Source organism: Pleuronectes platessa, chromosome 10, assembly GCF_947347685.1.
Source record: "Pleuronectes platessa chromosome 10, fPlePla1.1, whole genome shotgun sequence".
In the NCBI taxonomy this organism is placed as follows: domain Eukaryota; kingdom Metazoa; phylum Chordata; class Actinopteri; order Pleuronectiformes; family Pleuronectidae; genus Pleuronectes; species Pleuronectes platessa.
The window spans coordinates 11,952,006-11,967,196 of NC_070635.1; positions in this window are offsets into that span (position 1 = coordinate 11,952,006).

Genomic DNA, 15,191 nt, shown 5'->3' on the forward strand with positions numbered 1-15,191 from the left:
CAGACACATGCAGAAGTGCTGGGCTAGGGGAGAAATGTGGCCTGTTTCTTTGCAGTTTTTGATGACTCCCGCTGTACTGGTGAAACAGAAGCAGCGTACGTTAGCACAGGAGAGTGTGTCCCAAAACAGAGGAGAGGAGAGGAGAGGAGAGGAGAGGAGAGGAGAGGAGAGACAAAATTCACACTGCCTTTACATTCAACGTTTTTATTACTGTGATCAATTTTAAGACTTTTTGTACACGTCGACTTAAAAGATGAGTTATTAACTTGTGATCATTAAGCTTTGGAAACAAAAGTTAAAATAAAAAGTAGTATGTGACTGTAGCAGGACTCTTCACAAATGATAAAAAAAAGCAGCTCTGTGGATTTGAAGTCCAGACTGTTTTTGTCATCTTCAGGATCAGCAGTAAAGAACAGTCAAGCTCAATCAGAAACCACACAAGGTCTTTAATTTAGAGAACGTTGATTCTTACCATCAAACCTGGCATCGCGTCATGTTGGTTTTTTTAGAATTTGATGAGCGTGAGGAGAAAGACTCAAACTAAAGCACACAGCAGCAACAGTGACTCTGAGAGAAGATAAAATGTCCTGAGGAGCAGCAAAGCAAATCTGCACTTTTTAAGAGGGCAGGGTTTTGAGGTAAATAACTAAAATAGATCACAAATAAAAGACCATGTTCTTGAATAAAGTAAATTTATAGTTTTTGTTTTAATTGTGACTCTAAACCAATTTACAATATCTTAACTCCATGTAATTAAATAAAACAACAAGAGGCAAATTTGTTCCATACCATAGAAATCATGTCTGATCAGTTTGCATACAAATTAATTTTCTCATCCACCACAGTTAATTGCTGTCATTGGTTCAGAGAGCGTGCAGCATTACTCACTGCGAGGCACACACACACACACACAGAGCTGCTCTTCACAGTCTGTTCTCAAATACCATTGGACAAGTATGAAGCATTCCGATGTAGACTAAGGAATCTGAGAGAAGTCAAGGATTGATGAGCGTTAGTTAAGAAAGTATCATGCAACTGTTTCGTGTTCATAATGAATCCATAACAGGAGATTTCACAGTCTGCAAAGTAGAGTGTAGATTAATGCCTTTGACATTTACTCCAGACATATTCACACGATCCAAACTAACAGCCCTCTTGCACCGACACACTGCTTGGAAAGAAACAACAAAGCAGCCTTGTCCTCGTTCTTCGTGTATTTCCTTAAACTCTCTCTGACCCACAATGCTCTGTTGTGGGAGACATTTCTCTATCTTGGGGTAATTGTGTGAATCAGGAGGGATTGCATTTGCTCCGACAGCTGAGTGGCGAGCTGGCAGGGTAATAAATGGCCCGATAACCAGCTCCACTCTGATCCCTCTCAACACAGAAATAAGAACAAAAAAAATCATTACCTGCCTCGGACAGGCCCATCCTGCCGTGTCACATGTGATAAAGAGAGACATATGTCGGAGGACGCAGAGAACGGGAGAGGTGAGAAGGGGAAAAAGATGAGAGGAGGGCTGAGAGATGGAGCAATGTGTCAAGTAAAAGAGTGGGGAAAACGTTCCAGGTTACATTTTTATTTGTTTTACAGATTCAGCCATTTATTCATTGACTCTGTTGGATAGAACAGAGAAATAGTCGATACACTGAGATAAAGCGATAAACTGAAATAATGTCAGGGAAGTGGAAACGTGCTACATCTTCATCCTCAATCTCCTGCACGTCAGCCATGATGAGGGAGAGTAAATGTTTGAGATGGGTCAGAAACAATCAACGACACATTCATTCAAATTAATATAATTTTTCTGTCCACTCTGACTGTGTAAACCAATTAAATGGCGAGATCAAGCATATCAAACAAATGATCCAACATTTGGAAGCACATTAAACCAGCACACACACACACACACACACACACGTGTCTGAGCAGTGTATGCAAATGCAAAGCTCTGGCTTTGAAACTGACATGACTTATTTAGTTTGCATTCATGTACAGTACAAAGGCAGTCACCGCAGCATCAGGTTGATGTTTCCAGGTTTTGTTTGTGACGGGACTGGATCACATGATCACACAGCATGAGTGAGTTTGTGCTGAAGCCATCGAGACGTGTCAAACCAGGGCAGACCTGTCAGTCGCTCCAGATTCACGGGAAATAAAAATAGGCTTCAAATGAACTTAAATCCTCTATAGTTAATGTTTTGTAGAATTAACATTGGATACATTTTTCTACATGCGTGTCTCAAATTGAGAAGATCATCACCTGACTCTGCAGGTCTCTTTAATCCTGCAGTTAATTGTGTAGGTTTCACAAAGTGCGAATGTACTGTTCTGATTCAGTTGCTCTTATAACGTTTCAAATGCCACAAGCAGATGATAACCTACTGTCCAAACTGCAGACAAACGCAGTTAGAGACTAGCTGGAGAACACAGTGGAGCAGCTATTAGCCAAAGAGCAAGATATTTCCCTCAGGAGCTGGCGGAGAACAAGGGGAGTGTAAAAAATTCATTCACAAACAAACAACAAATTAGATCGGTGCAGCGATTGCACCTCTGCCAAACAGTCTTTAATGAATTCAATCAATTACATTTCAATCAAGCTGCACCAAATTTTACACACTCATAGATATCAATTCCCTCAATGTGTTTTTTTTTCCCATTAAGATCCATGAATTCTTCTCAGAGAAAATGGGGGGGAAATATAAAAAATGCCCCATCTTCCAAAATATAATAAAATCCCAGATCCAACCCAAAGTGATTTTCCCTGATCCCTACCACAACGTTCCACAAATTTTCGAGTTTTTTAGTCAAGTTGTTTTTGTGTAATCCTGCTTACAAACAAACCAAACAACAAACAAATGTAGAAAATAAAGACTAGTGTTGTAATAGCTCCATAAATAGATTATTAAGTTGCTGTATCTACACATTATGTGACTATGTCAGTGATTTGTTCTCAGCTGTTTTTTTTGTCCCCAAAAATCCTGCAGGTCGCACTAGCTCAAAACACCACCGAAAAAATAATCCTGTAATTTGATGAAACATTATTCGACTTCCTCCACTCGATGCTTCAAACAATAAACCATGCACAGCTCCTGGTCTAGTGAGTAGAATGGATCAGATATTTCTCTGTAGAAGAAGAAGCCAGCATTGGGCAGAAAAGTCCTCAGCGGATACACTGACTCTTCCTCCCCTCCCTCCTCCTCCTCCTCCCCCTCTTCATCTCCAACTGTTTCCAATATCATCAGAGGTTTCATTCTTTTTATTTCATCCACACCATCATCGCCCTCTTCAGATACTTTTTTCATCTCTCACACACACACAAGCAATCTGTCTCTCAGACACACACTCATACACACATGTTCACACACACAGATAAACATGCTCACATGATTACAGATACACATACACCACCCTGCAGGGCACGCGCACGACACCAGTTCACGCTCAAACACACACTCGCACACAGTGTGTACCCCTGAGGCTGTGCTGTAGCATCAGTAGCCGCCTGATGTTCCATCAGCAGGACAACACATTACTATTCTAACACACCACTGTTCAAATGTTCTAATGTTTTGTCAATACTGCTAAATCAACTTTATTTGCCCCCACAGGGCAAACAGTTTACAAACGCACTTCTGTTATGAAGAAATGAAATGAACTTTGGATGAACCCATTCCATGATCCTATTTTTTTTTTATTTTCATATTATGTTTTTTTTTAAATGGCATTTTCTGAGATTATTTTGATGTTATCTTTGCTCTATGAAACAGTGGAGGAGCTTGTGTGTGAGTCCTCTGAGGCAGCACAATCCTCTGCATCGCCGTATTTAACTCCACTGTGGATTTGATTTAAGTTTCAAAACAAAAAACATGACATACAGTCGTGTAATCCTCTGTTACAACCTCGGGAATGACGTGACCTGACAGCTAAGAGATGTCGAAGAAAGAAAAAAAAAAAGACATTTACATAAATAAGGTGGGACAAGCTATGAGAAGGTGAACTATAAAGGTGAGCGTCGAGTGAGGACTTGACTGTTTCTAATTCTGGGACGCAGGCAGTCGGCTTTGTCTCCAGGGTTTTCCCTCCAGTGTTTGGAGAGTGTTATGTGAAAATGTCGCCGCTGCAGTGCGTTTTGTGTGGCACTGACCTTTATGGATCGCATAGATGCTGGAGGAGCAACACAGTAGAGCAAGTACATTCTGCTGAGGAACATGCTGGGAAGAATGTGAACTCTCCTGAATCGGCTGTTTCACATTTTCCTTTAGGAGGTAATTAAAATTCAAAAGGTAATTTGTTTCACTGATAGACATGAAGTGTTTATTCTAGGTGTGAGTAAATGTGACGAATGACTGGAGTGCCAATTTGCTAATAAAAAAGGAAGTTTTTTAAACTAACAATTTAGTAGCACTTAAATGGCACTTACTTATAGCTCTTTGTAGTTTTGCTTTATTTTGAAAAAAATGTACTTTCTTGATTCTTGTTGTCCTTGGTCTGTACTGGGTCTTGGATAAAAGCGTCAGATAAATATAATAACAATAATAATACATTTTATTTATAAGGCGCCTTTCAAGATACTCCAGGTCACCTTACATATAATGTAATGTAAGTAGATTTTGAAGTGGGGAGGGCGAATGGGAAAGACTGCGGTAAAGGTCCAGGTCGGAACAGTATCCGCGGCTGCATCCACACTTCACATATGGAGGCTTGACTCCTGCACCAACTTCAGATTCTGTCTCTTCCTTTTTTTGGCCTCTTTGGCTACAAAGCAGAGAACATGGTGTGATAGAGGGTTAAGGACAGAGGATGTCACACCATGTTAAAGCCCTATGAGACAAATTGTGATTTGTGAATATGGGCTTTACAAATCAAATTTGATTGATTGATTGATAGAGGGGATTCAAAACAGGCACACGACAAACACGGGCACATACACTCAGGCATACAGCTGCTGTATACTACTTACTCAACAAGTGACTCGGTGGATGCTTAAGATGCAAATGCAGACGGTAACTGTTGACTTGGACGACTCGTGAAAAACTATCCAATTAAAGAAGACGTCTGAAAACTTTCCAAGTGAGTTGTTAGTTGGATCAAGTCCTAAACAGGAAGTAAATTTCCACAAAAAATTCCTCATCTGCATTGTTTTTAAATGAATCAAATTACTGTCTCTTATTTGTGTTATTTGGGACTCAACCACTACTTTGTCTTTTCTCGTTTTACGTAAGCCCACTTTCTATTTTAAAATAGTGCTAATTATAAAGTGACCATATGATCATCCATATGCCTCATTCTAATTGCGTCTCTTCTCATCTGTCATTAAACACTGATAATAAGCCACAGCTCTCTCTGTGTTTATTGCTGCTCTTTCCAGTCCACCGTGCCCAAACCTCTGAGCTCATGAAAAGAGATTGTGAGAAACAAATAAAAATATCACGTCTGCTCTCGTCTCATCAGCTCCTGTGTCTCGCTCCTCATAGTTTATTTCTTCAACAGCATCGTTAAGTGATGCCGGGTGAATGAAGGTGTAATCTTTGCTAGTCGATGTGTAAGTGAGGGGAAACGTCACAATGCAAAAGCTTCATATACTGTTTACATCTGTTGTTCTTAGAAGGTGTCTTCAGATAGTAGCTTTGCTCAGCACAATTTTTTTTATTTTGTATTTGTATTTGTATAAACTGAAAGCGCCCGTTGTCACTTTTACAAATCTGGTTGAGTACAACAATAACTTGCACTCAGTAGAATGTGTACCTCCACCAAGGTCCAGCGGCCCCATTAGGAAACCCAATCTAAATCTTCTAGATCCAGATCTTTGCACCAAATTGCAGTCAGTCCTTTTTATAAAGGCCTGATGATTAAGAATATCAGAGGAAGTGAAAAAGAATCCTGGATCTGCCCGTTGGTCTGAATCCGTGCCATTATTTCTTTAATTGCCGGGGCCACATCATAACCTCCTTGGCTGAATTGTTATCGTATCAGTAGTAAGTTATAATGTCTTTATCAGTAAACTGTAGGTGCTTGTGGGCAGATTGGTTCTGACTGTATACAGAACAAACGGTTCAAACCCTTTTTCAAGGCTCAGCTAAGCTTCATATCAATCAAATATCAATCTTCTCATTTAACTTCCAGAAAGAAAGAGAACGAGAATATTCCCCAAAGGTCACGACCACATAAAAGAGACCTCAAGGTAAAATAGTTGCATCAGAATTGGATTCTCATAAACAGCGTCACTCTGTGCATTTCTTACTTCCCTGGATTTTTGACTCCTCATTTGATTACAGGGAGTTAGCGCTTCATTCACAGAGTCTTGTGATACATTGAAAGCAGGTTTGTTTATGTCGAGTTGTTTTTTCTGCTACTATAAAAAATTTAAATTGACCTATTCTGGTTGCAGAACCTTTAAAAATCAAGTTTCATGTGATCGTCTTGCAAATATATCATTTACATTTAGTTGAAATAAAAGGTTTAAACATATTATGAGCACATTTCCTCCAATGCTTTTCTAGTACCACTTCAGATACAGCTGCTGCCGTCGAGGTTAACAGTGGGAAAGGAGCGCAGACAGGAGCAGGGTGGGCAGTTTGTTTATACTGAATTATTAGTATTAGCAGTATAATAACAGCCTGGCTATAAAACCACTGTAACTACCTATTTATTTATTTAGCTGCAGCCTCGGGCAACAGCAAACTGGTCCACAGTCAGCTACATCAACCAGTGGAGCAGCCCCATCGAGTGTGTGTGTCTGTGTGTTTGCTTGCGTACAGGCTGATTGTTTATGCCTACAACCGACAGAAAGCACAGCCAATGCAGAACACAGCGATAATAACTCTCCTCTACATACTCTCCCCGTCTTCACATCTCTCTCTATACACTCACTAACTTAAGCCCCTCACCCACCCACCTCTCTCTCTCTCTCTCTTTCTCTCTCCTTCCCCTCTCACAGTCCCCCTACCTCTCTCACTCCCCATCTGTCGCTCCCTCTCTCTTCCCTCCTCTCACTTCACTCGCTCGGCGAAGATGGATCACTCCGTGTCTGTCAGCAGTAGTATCACGGAATGAGAATGTATTGTCTGCTGTCTCAGATAATAAATGCTGCTATCTACGCTACTGTTCCCGGTCATAATAGATGGCCCATATCTACACAGCTTCTGTTTATAGGATTATCACAGGCCTCTGTTGTCCCCCAAGCCCCCCGACAGGAGAGATGGAGAAATTACTTTATCGCTAGGAGGCCCCAAAGTTATCATTTGTGAGGAATTTCGTAGACTGAATTGGCAGTTACTACCGCCACCTCTGCCGGGGCGTCGCTCACGCTCAGGGTGGGAGCGCAGACGCAGGAGAGGCTGAATTGTTCTGTGATTGCTCTTTTATGCAGCTTGAATCGGTTGATGTGTTATCGAGAGAGGCCACCTGAAGGAGGGGGAAAGAGATTAGCATCGAACCCTCTCCTCCCGTCTTTACGTCACGTCAGCAATTATCTTTTTTTTTTTTTATCTGTTGATTTCCGTGAGTGTGCACTTCCATCATGCATCAATCACTCATTCCGTGGCGTTTATGCACTGGAGCTGAGTTCATTGTTGAGACGTGTGAAGCTTTGTTTCTAGCTGCTCATTCAGATCATGTGATAAATGAAGCAGAAGGGAGAATTAGTCAAAGTCACTGGTCATTGTTGAATGGGGTTGCCAGTCATTAGAGAGTGTGTGAGTGTGTGAGTGTGAGTGTGTGCGCAGCTTCTTATCACTGCTGGTCACTGGGGGAGTCTGTTGACATTCGACCCCGTTCTTGACCACCTGACCCCGCGCTGACCTCTGTGTCTGGCTGCGGCTGCAGAGCAGAGGGTCTCATTGGCTCACGCTGCTGACTGATGGTTGCCCTCTCCTCTGCTGGCGAGAAGCCTCGACCTGAGCCTGTCCAGCACAGGACCGTGGCCGGAGGAGCCAGCAGGGGCAGCTCAACTCAACCATCAGGTACACACACTCCCAGTCAATGAGCAGTTGGTACATATGGGAGGCTGTGATGAGCTGATTCAATTCTAATGCTCCTTTTAAGTGTTGCTAGTGATTAAATTAATTCTTCATAATCGTTGATGTGCTAAATGTCACATCATGCCACAATTCGAAATAAATGCATTAACTATAAAGGAAGGGAAGAATGGAAGAATGTTTTTATATTTAATCATGAGTTCAAAGCAGAAGGCAAAAGTTGCTGATTCACTGATGTGATAATGAGCAGAATAACCACGTTAAGTCCTCCACTCCATCAGGACTTTTGGCTAAAAGCGCTGACCAGTGCTTCATACTTGCCCAGCGCTCTGACCGGCGGCTCTAATTGGCCGTAGAGCCGAACAAGGGCTTTAACTGGCTGTTGGCCCCGACCTCATATGAGCAGAAGGGACAGTTGGCTCTGAGCCGTGCCGCCTGCTCGGCTGCACATGGCTATTAATCTGAACTACTGTAGAGTTTTGCTAGAATTTCATCCAGTTAAAAAAGAATTTGCACACGTTATCTCGCTGCTACTCGTGTGATTACACAACTGATTTTCCTCCAAAGCCAGAAGATGGGAAACCTTTACGAATCATGTCATCATGAGAAAACGTGTCAGAGCTTTCCTGTGACACCTTCACACGTCTTTCTGCACTTTTATATGATTATATTGCGGCTTTCCCATAAATAAAGCTCCATCAATAGTTACCAAATATGACAATTATTGCCCAAACTTTAAAGTTACAAAGGTTGTCTGTTCTGACTCTGGTGTTCTGCCATGCAAATCTAAGAAGAGAGGGTTCTTATCTGATAATGAGCAGCCAGAGAAATGGATGTTAAAGAGATAAACTTTTAAAGTGTTATATTGAATCTTTGAATGAAATTCCTTCCACACGAAATATAGCCAAATTATTTTAAATGCTCTGTTTTCACATTTCTTTAAACCACACAACAGCTTTACGAGAAGGAATGTTTCCCAGTCAAGAATTGTAATAAAAAAATGCAATAAGATAAATTGAAAAATTTTCTATATTCCATTTAGTCGACTGTTTAAAAAGTCACTGAAAACACGTTTATCTTCTGACTGAGACAGAACGAAAAACCCACTGATTAAAGGATTTCCTTCTCCTACCTTATGAGACGGAGGCTGGGAGGATTTCAGTCACACTCCAAGGTATCACAAATCATTTGATAATTATATTCTGATGTTTATAATTGCTGTATGCACCAAGTCGTTCCTATGGGACACTAATTTACTGCAGCCGGAGAAAACGTAATTAGGAAAGAGCAAAGAAAGAGAATAATAAATAGAGTCATAGTACTGACATGAAGTGGTGTGCAGCAGGTTACGTATACACTGAAGTTAATAAAAAGAAAGTGCTGTATAAACTTTGTAAAGTTGCACATTCAGTAAACAACAGTAGGATGATTCGGAGAGCTACATAACAAGCTGTCTCCCGTATCCCAGTCTCCAGATGGAGCCACCATATGTAGAGGAAGAAATCCTTCTTGGTGTGGAGAAGCTTTTTTTTTGTAATTATAGTCGTCAACAACATGCAGTACGTTTAGTTACAAGTGGACAGTTCATCATTTGAAGACTTTATTCCCTGATAGAAGATCGTCGGGTTCGGGTGAAGGAGCTTGTGTTTTCATCCCCTGTCTGTTTGTGTGTTGGTTGGGTGGTTGGTTTGTTTATTTGTTTGTCAGCTGGATTATGCAAAAACTACTGAATGGATTGCCACAAAAATAGGTAGAAGGTTTCAACTTGGGCCAAGAAAGAACCTATTGAAATTTGGCAGGGATCCAGATAAAGGGATGGATCCAGATATCTTTTTCACTGTCACTGTCTTCTAGAGATTTTCATTAATGTCCCAGGGAATCATTCATGGACCGAGAAAAGGTCATTGTACATTTAAACTAAAAAGGAATAAGCAACAATAAGAACAAATGCTAGTTGGAGTTCCACTCCCTCTGGATCCATAATCCTGATTCCAAGTCTCACTGTTTCTTCTGGCAAAGAATTGCAAATATTTAAGAGTTTAATAATACCTGTGTTAGCTTCATTGTGGTGGAACAAATATCAACTTTACACTGTGCTTTTCCACCATTTTCCCTCTTCAACAGTTCCCAACGGTCAGAGTATTTAGTGATGAGGTTGAATCAGGATTTCCAGAAGCTTTAAGGATCATAAGTGAGCACAGCGTAATGATATGGTCCAGAAAATATAGTTCCCCAGTCGCACATCTCCTCCATCCCTGGAATAAAAACGTCCCCGCTCTGCAGATCTGATTTGTAGAGCTATTGACAAATGTCAGACCAGGCCAGGTTCACAGCAGACAGCTTTACATTGTCATCCACTGTATATGTTAGTTTACACTGGAGAGTACACAACAATGAATCTGCACCACATGTCCTGACACATGGTCTTTCGGCTCTGCTCAGCCGTCGTATGTTTTGACTGCATGTGTAGTAATCAGCTGGTGTTTGAGGGGAACATCCATCTCGCTGTCACACTGTGGTCCACAGGGAGAGACAGGCTAACGCTGGGACCAGACACACACACACACACACACACGCACACACACACCTTATCTCTGTCTGGCAGACCATTGGTTACTCATTAGATTCAGAGGGTAAAGAGACAGACTGGAGACAAAGAACAGCTATGCTAATGCTCTTTGATTTTCCTCTCCCTTCTCCTTTCTTCGCAGCTGGAAAATCTATTCTCCTCCTTTATCTATATCACGTTTATTTTCACACTCTGTATACTTGATTTTATGGCACCGGAACAGAAAGGCACCGTGGATATGATATAATAACATTACTCGCTGTTCTCTGTGTCAAGTTTGTGTCACAAAAACAACAACTACATGACACTCTGGCAGTGAGTCAGCTCCCATGTTAGTCAGGGTTTGAATTGGTGTTAATGTTATAGTATTGAAAGGCAGCAACCTTAGGTCAGATTATCAGCTACTGTTGCAACTGACATTGTAGATGAATGCTAACTTGTATATTTAAACAAAAATATAATTTGACTAAGAATGGACAAAGCACTTCAACATTGTGAATAATCTTCTACTGATACTGCTCCTGTCTATTATGCTGTAATTGACCTCTTCAGTTCCCCTACATGTATTACCTCTAATTAAGAGTCCAGTTAAGATGTGAGGGGTTTCCAATGATAGGTCCTTGACATACAAAGACTTAGGTCTTTGTATTTGCATCGAGCCATGAGAGGACAAATGTCAGCCTTTGACAGAGGAAGGGTCGATTAGCACTTCATTACATTAATGTGATTCTTGAATTGTTTTTAAGCCCAAAACATGAGATATCTGGAAGATTATCTGGCTCATGTGCATGAAATTGTTGGAAGAAGATGCTGAATCATTACAAACAAAAAGTGCTTCCTGCACTGACACCATTTATTGTCAATGTAATATCCCTTTACTACTCAGCTGAAAGCTCTTGTGAGCTTTAGGATGATAGAAAGCCACAGTGGTATCCATTGTCGCCCGTAAAAGTAATATGTTTGATCCACCCATTATATAAGGCATTTCGCCTTTACATTTTCAGTGCACTGAAGTTGAGTTGATGAGGAGAGAAATTGTATGTGGGATACAAGAGTTTAAATGCCTGTGACAAGCTTGGACCTGCACCGAGTCATTTAGGCTAAATCAGCTTTGTTCCATCTCAGAGTTCGTCTAACAGATCCCTGTATTTGTCACTTTCATTGAGCCTGTTGGAATGACTTAAACAAAACATAGGCCCTGCACACGACATGCTACAGGTCATCTGATCACAAGGCCATTTGTCTAAAAGGGCTGGTTACATCTGTTGTTTATGGTAACAGCTACAGCCGTGTCTTCACACCGGGTAATGATACTATGGCTGCTGAACAAGAGCTTGGCTGAACTTTGTTTGAACCTGAAGAGCATAGAGGGACAGGATTACACGAGATGCTGACATGGAAAGAAATCTGCATTCATATGCATCATATATACATAAAGAGAAGCAGTCTATGGAGTCACTGTGCATTATTACTGGGCAAACACTGGATGTGTGTGGAAGTATGAGGTTCCGTTTTTTTGTCACTCATCAAAATAATGTGTGTTAGTGTCTAACACTTTGTAGCTTTGTAAAGTTTTATTGGTAAACAGCTATTATAGTTTGATTCTGTAACATAAACATCTTTCTACATTTTTGCATTTGCCGATAAACAATAAAACTGTAATTTCTTCTAAAACGTTTGAGATATGGTTTGTTGTCCAATTAAGGATTATAGGATTGGAAGATTTGTCCGCCCATAGCAATTAATCATATCACATATATTACTGTGATGAAAGATGGAGACAGTTTTGAAACCATAAGAAATCCTTATGTTTTAAATCAAAGTTAAATAGAAACCTCATATTATTATACAAATAAAAGTTAAATCATTGTGATTCGTATATTTACCGATCGTCTACATAATGATACAAAGTTGACAGGGAAACCATACAAGGTTTATAAAGGCTCACAACAGCTAGCACTAATAATATATGAATAAAAGGAATAAAAGCCATAGCAGGAAGGACTTAATCAAGAAAAAGACATTTAGTGTTTGATATACTGCCTTTGTTTCCTAACAACACATGAACGACTAACTGGATTGTGATGTCTCTAATATCTGTTTCATTGTATTTAAATGAGTGCATTGCCTTCAGCAGGGTCACTTATATAATTGAAAGACTACAGGGGGTCACACACAATGGCAAGACACCGTCTGCACTGAGCCACATACACATATCCATGCGCACACATGCACACACGCACATACGCAGAAACACACACAACCCACATGGAGCTATAAGGAGGTTTTAATGGAAATAAGGGGATTAACATGTAAACAACAATGTGGAAAATGACACATTTACACAAGAGCATACACAAGTATGTATGTGTGTACGTATTTATATACGCACAAACACAGCTCGCAGAGAAATTAAAGCCATCTGTGTGCGTGTGCGTGTGTGTGTGTGTGTTTTCAGGGGGAACAATGTGGAGCCCCTCTTATTCTCATGTAGATGATGAAAGGCCCCTCCCCACACACACACTCACACAAACACACACACAATGCCAAAGAGCAGAGAGGAGAGTTTTCTCGATCAGTAGGAGCTGTTGCGTTATTCATCTACTACTGATGAAAAACAATCAGGAGTCATTAGATTTGTGTGCATTTTTTGATTATCTCCTCTGCCACTGTATTCACACACTGAACGTAGACATGTAGTTGTCTTTCCTTCTGTGTGGGTCCCACTCTCATCACTGTCATCTCACTCATCACCGTTTTTAAGCACATTTCACATTTTACGACATGCACAGCCGAGGCATCTGTTTCACTTCCCAGTGTAACTCGTCTCTCGTCTTCAGAGGTTCTTTCCTCTGCTGTGTTGATTATAGGAGGAAACATCCCAGCTGCAGCTCTTTCTTTAGAAACGGCTCCTGAACAAGTCTCTGGATTATAGTAATGTCATTACTCCGAGGAAAGTGTACAAGGGAACCCCTGCCTCCAGGCTGTAGCTGGTGCGTCCTCCTGTGTCCCTCTGTGCACCCTGAAAAGTCTCCTTTCAGACATAAATCACACTTGCTAGCAGTGATGAATTCTGAAGTGCTCCCGTGATCAAGGTTATTGTCCTTGAGTGTGTATGCTGCCTCCGACTGCATCCTTCTATAAGCTGAGCCCTCTCTTGCCTTGGGACTTCACTAAATTAAAGGCATGCTGGCATCTCTTTCAAGACAGATCTCTGTGAGCACCAATGTGCAAACTTTCAGTGTCTGTACAGCTCCTGTGAATTAAAACATTTTTTCATACTCCTACACATACTGCCAGACATCCCCTAACTTTTTGTTTGTCTTTGAAGATACTGTTGTCAGAGGGCCAGTTGGAAAGAAAACACAGTGTGTGATTCATGGGCGTAGGTTTGCATGTGGATGGTGAGGATATCTCCCTGTATTTTAAGAGGAAAGATATATGCCCTGACCAGTATGCAAATTATTTTGTTCTTATCATCGGAGAAAAGGGATTTTATCAATTTTCCAGCTAGGTCACCAACATGAGCTATTTAGGTTTGCAAACATTTGATTGGCAGAAAGGAAAGAGGCAAACTGTCTCATGTCATGTGCAGGTATTGTACATACTGCCAACGATGGAAGAGATGAGCACTGATCACACGCAAGAGGCATCCATCAGGACTCTGTGTGTTCTCACAATATCTACAAAAATGTGTAATGAGCAACAATAATATTCACATTCAGATGGAGTTATGAATTAAAGGCACATTTATGTAATAAAGAAATTGTAAATCATTTCTACAGCCTAGGAAAGCGAAAACAAAATAAAATGTATTATTACATTATTATTATATAACATATAAATATATGAAATAGATTACAATGGATTCTTCATGTGTGTCTCTGTGGTCAAAGTCGTCTTATAACCTTTTACGAAAGGCCACATTGATTCACCAGTTGGGTGTCAAAAAACCAAAAATCTGAGTGTTTGTGTTTCTCAAACAACAATGATAATAATAATAATAATAATAGTAATAATAATTTTACATTTTATTTATACAGCACCTTTCATACATAAAATGCAGCTCAAAGTGCTTTACAATAAAATCAAAGCCTTGAAAGAAGACAGATCCATAAGAACACGTTAGGGACGAGGCGCTCCTTACGCAGTATCATTCCTCACTTACAAACACACACACACACACACACACACACACACGGACGCACACAAGTGAACTCACACACACACACAAACACACACCTCCAAGCATGTAACAGAGACGAGAACACAGGTGTGAGATGTAGGCTGTGATTACGGTTCGTAATGAACACATAAATCCACGCGCATGTGTGTGTTGCAGCTCGAGGGGGATGTTAGAATGCGTCTGTGTGTTTTTGGAGGACCCCCTCTGTGTAGCAACATGCTCGTGCACACACACTCCTATACTCCAGATGGTGCAGGTGACTCCCACACACACACACACACACACACACACACACACACACACACACACACACACACGTTCAAACTGCCAGACAGACATATTTGAGTAAGTAGCGGAGATGTAAATGATTACAGATTGGTGACAGGATTTGATTAATTACTCCTGATAGAGGGTGAGTGTGTGCTGATGTACAACGAAATGCATAATGATCCACAT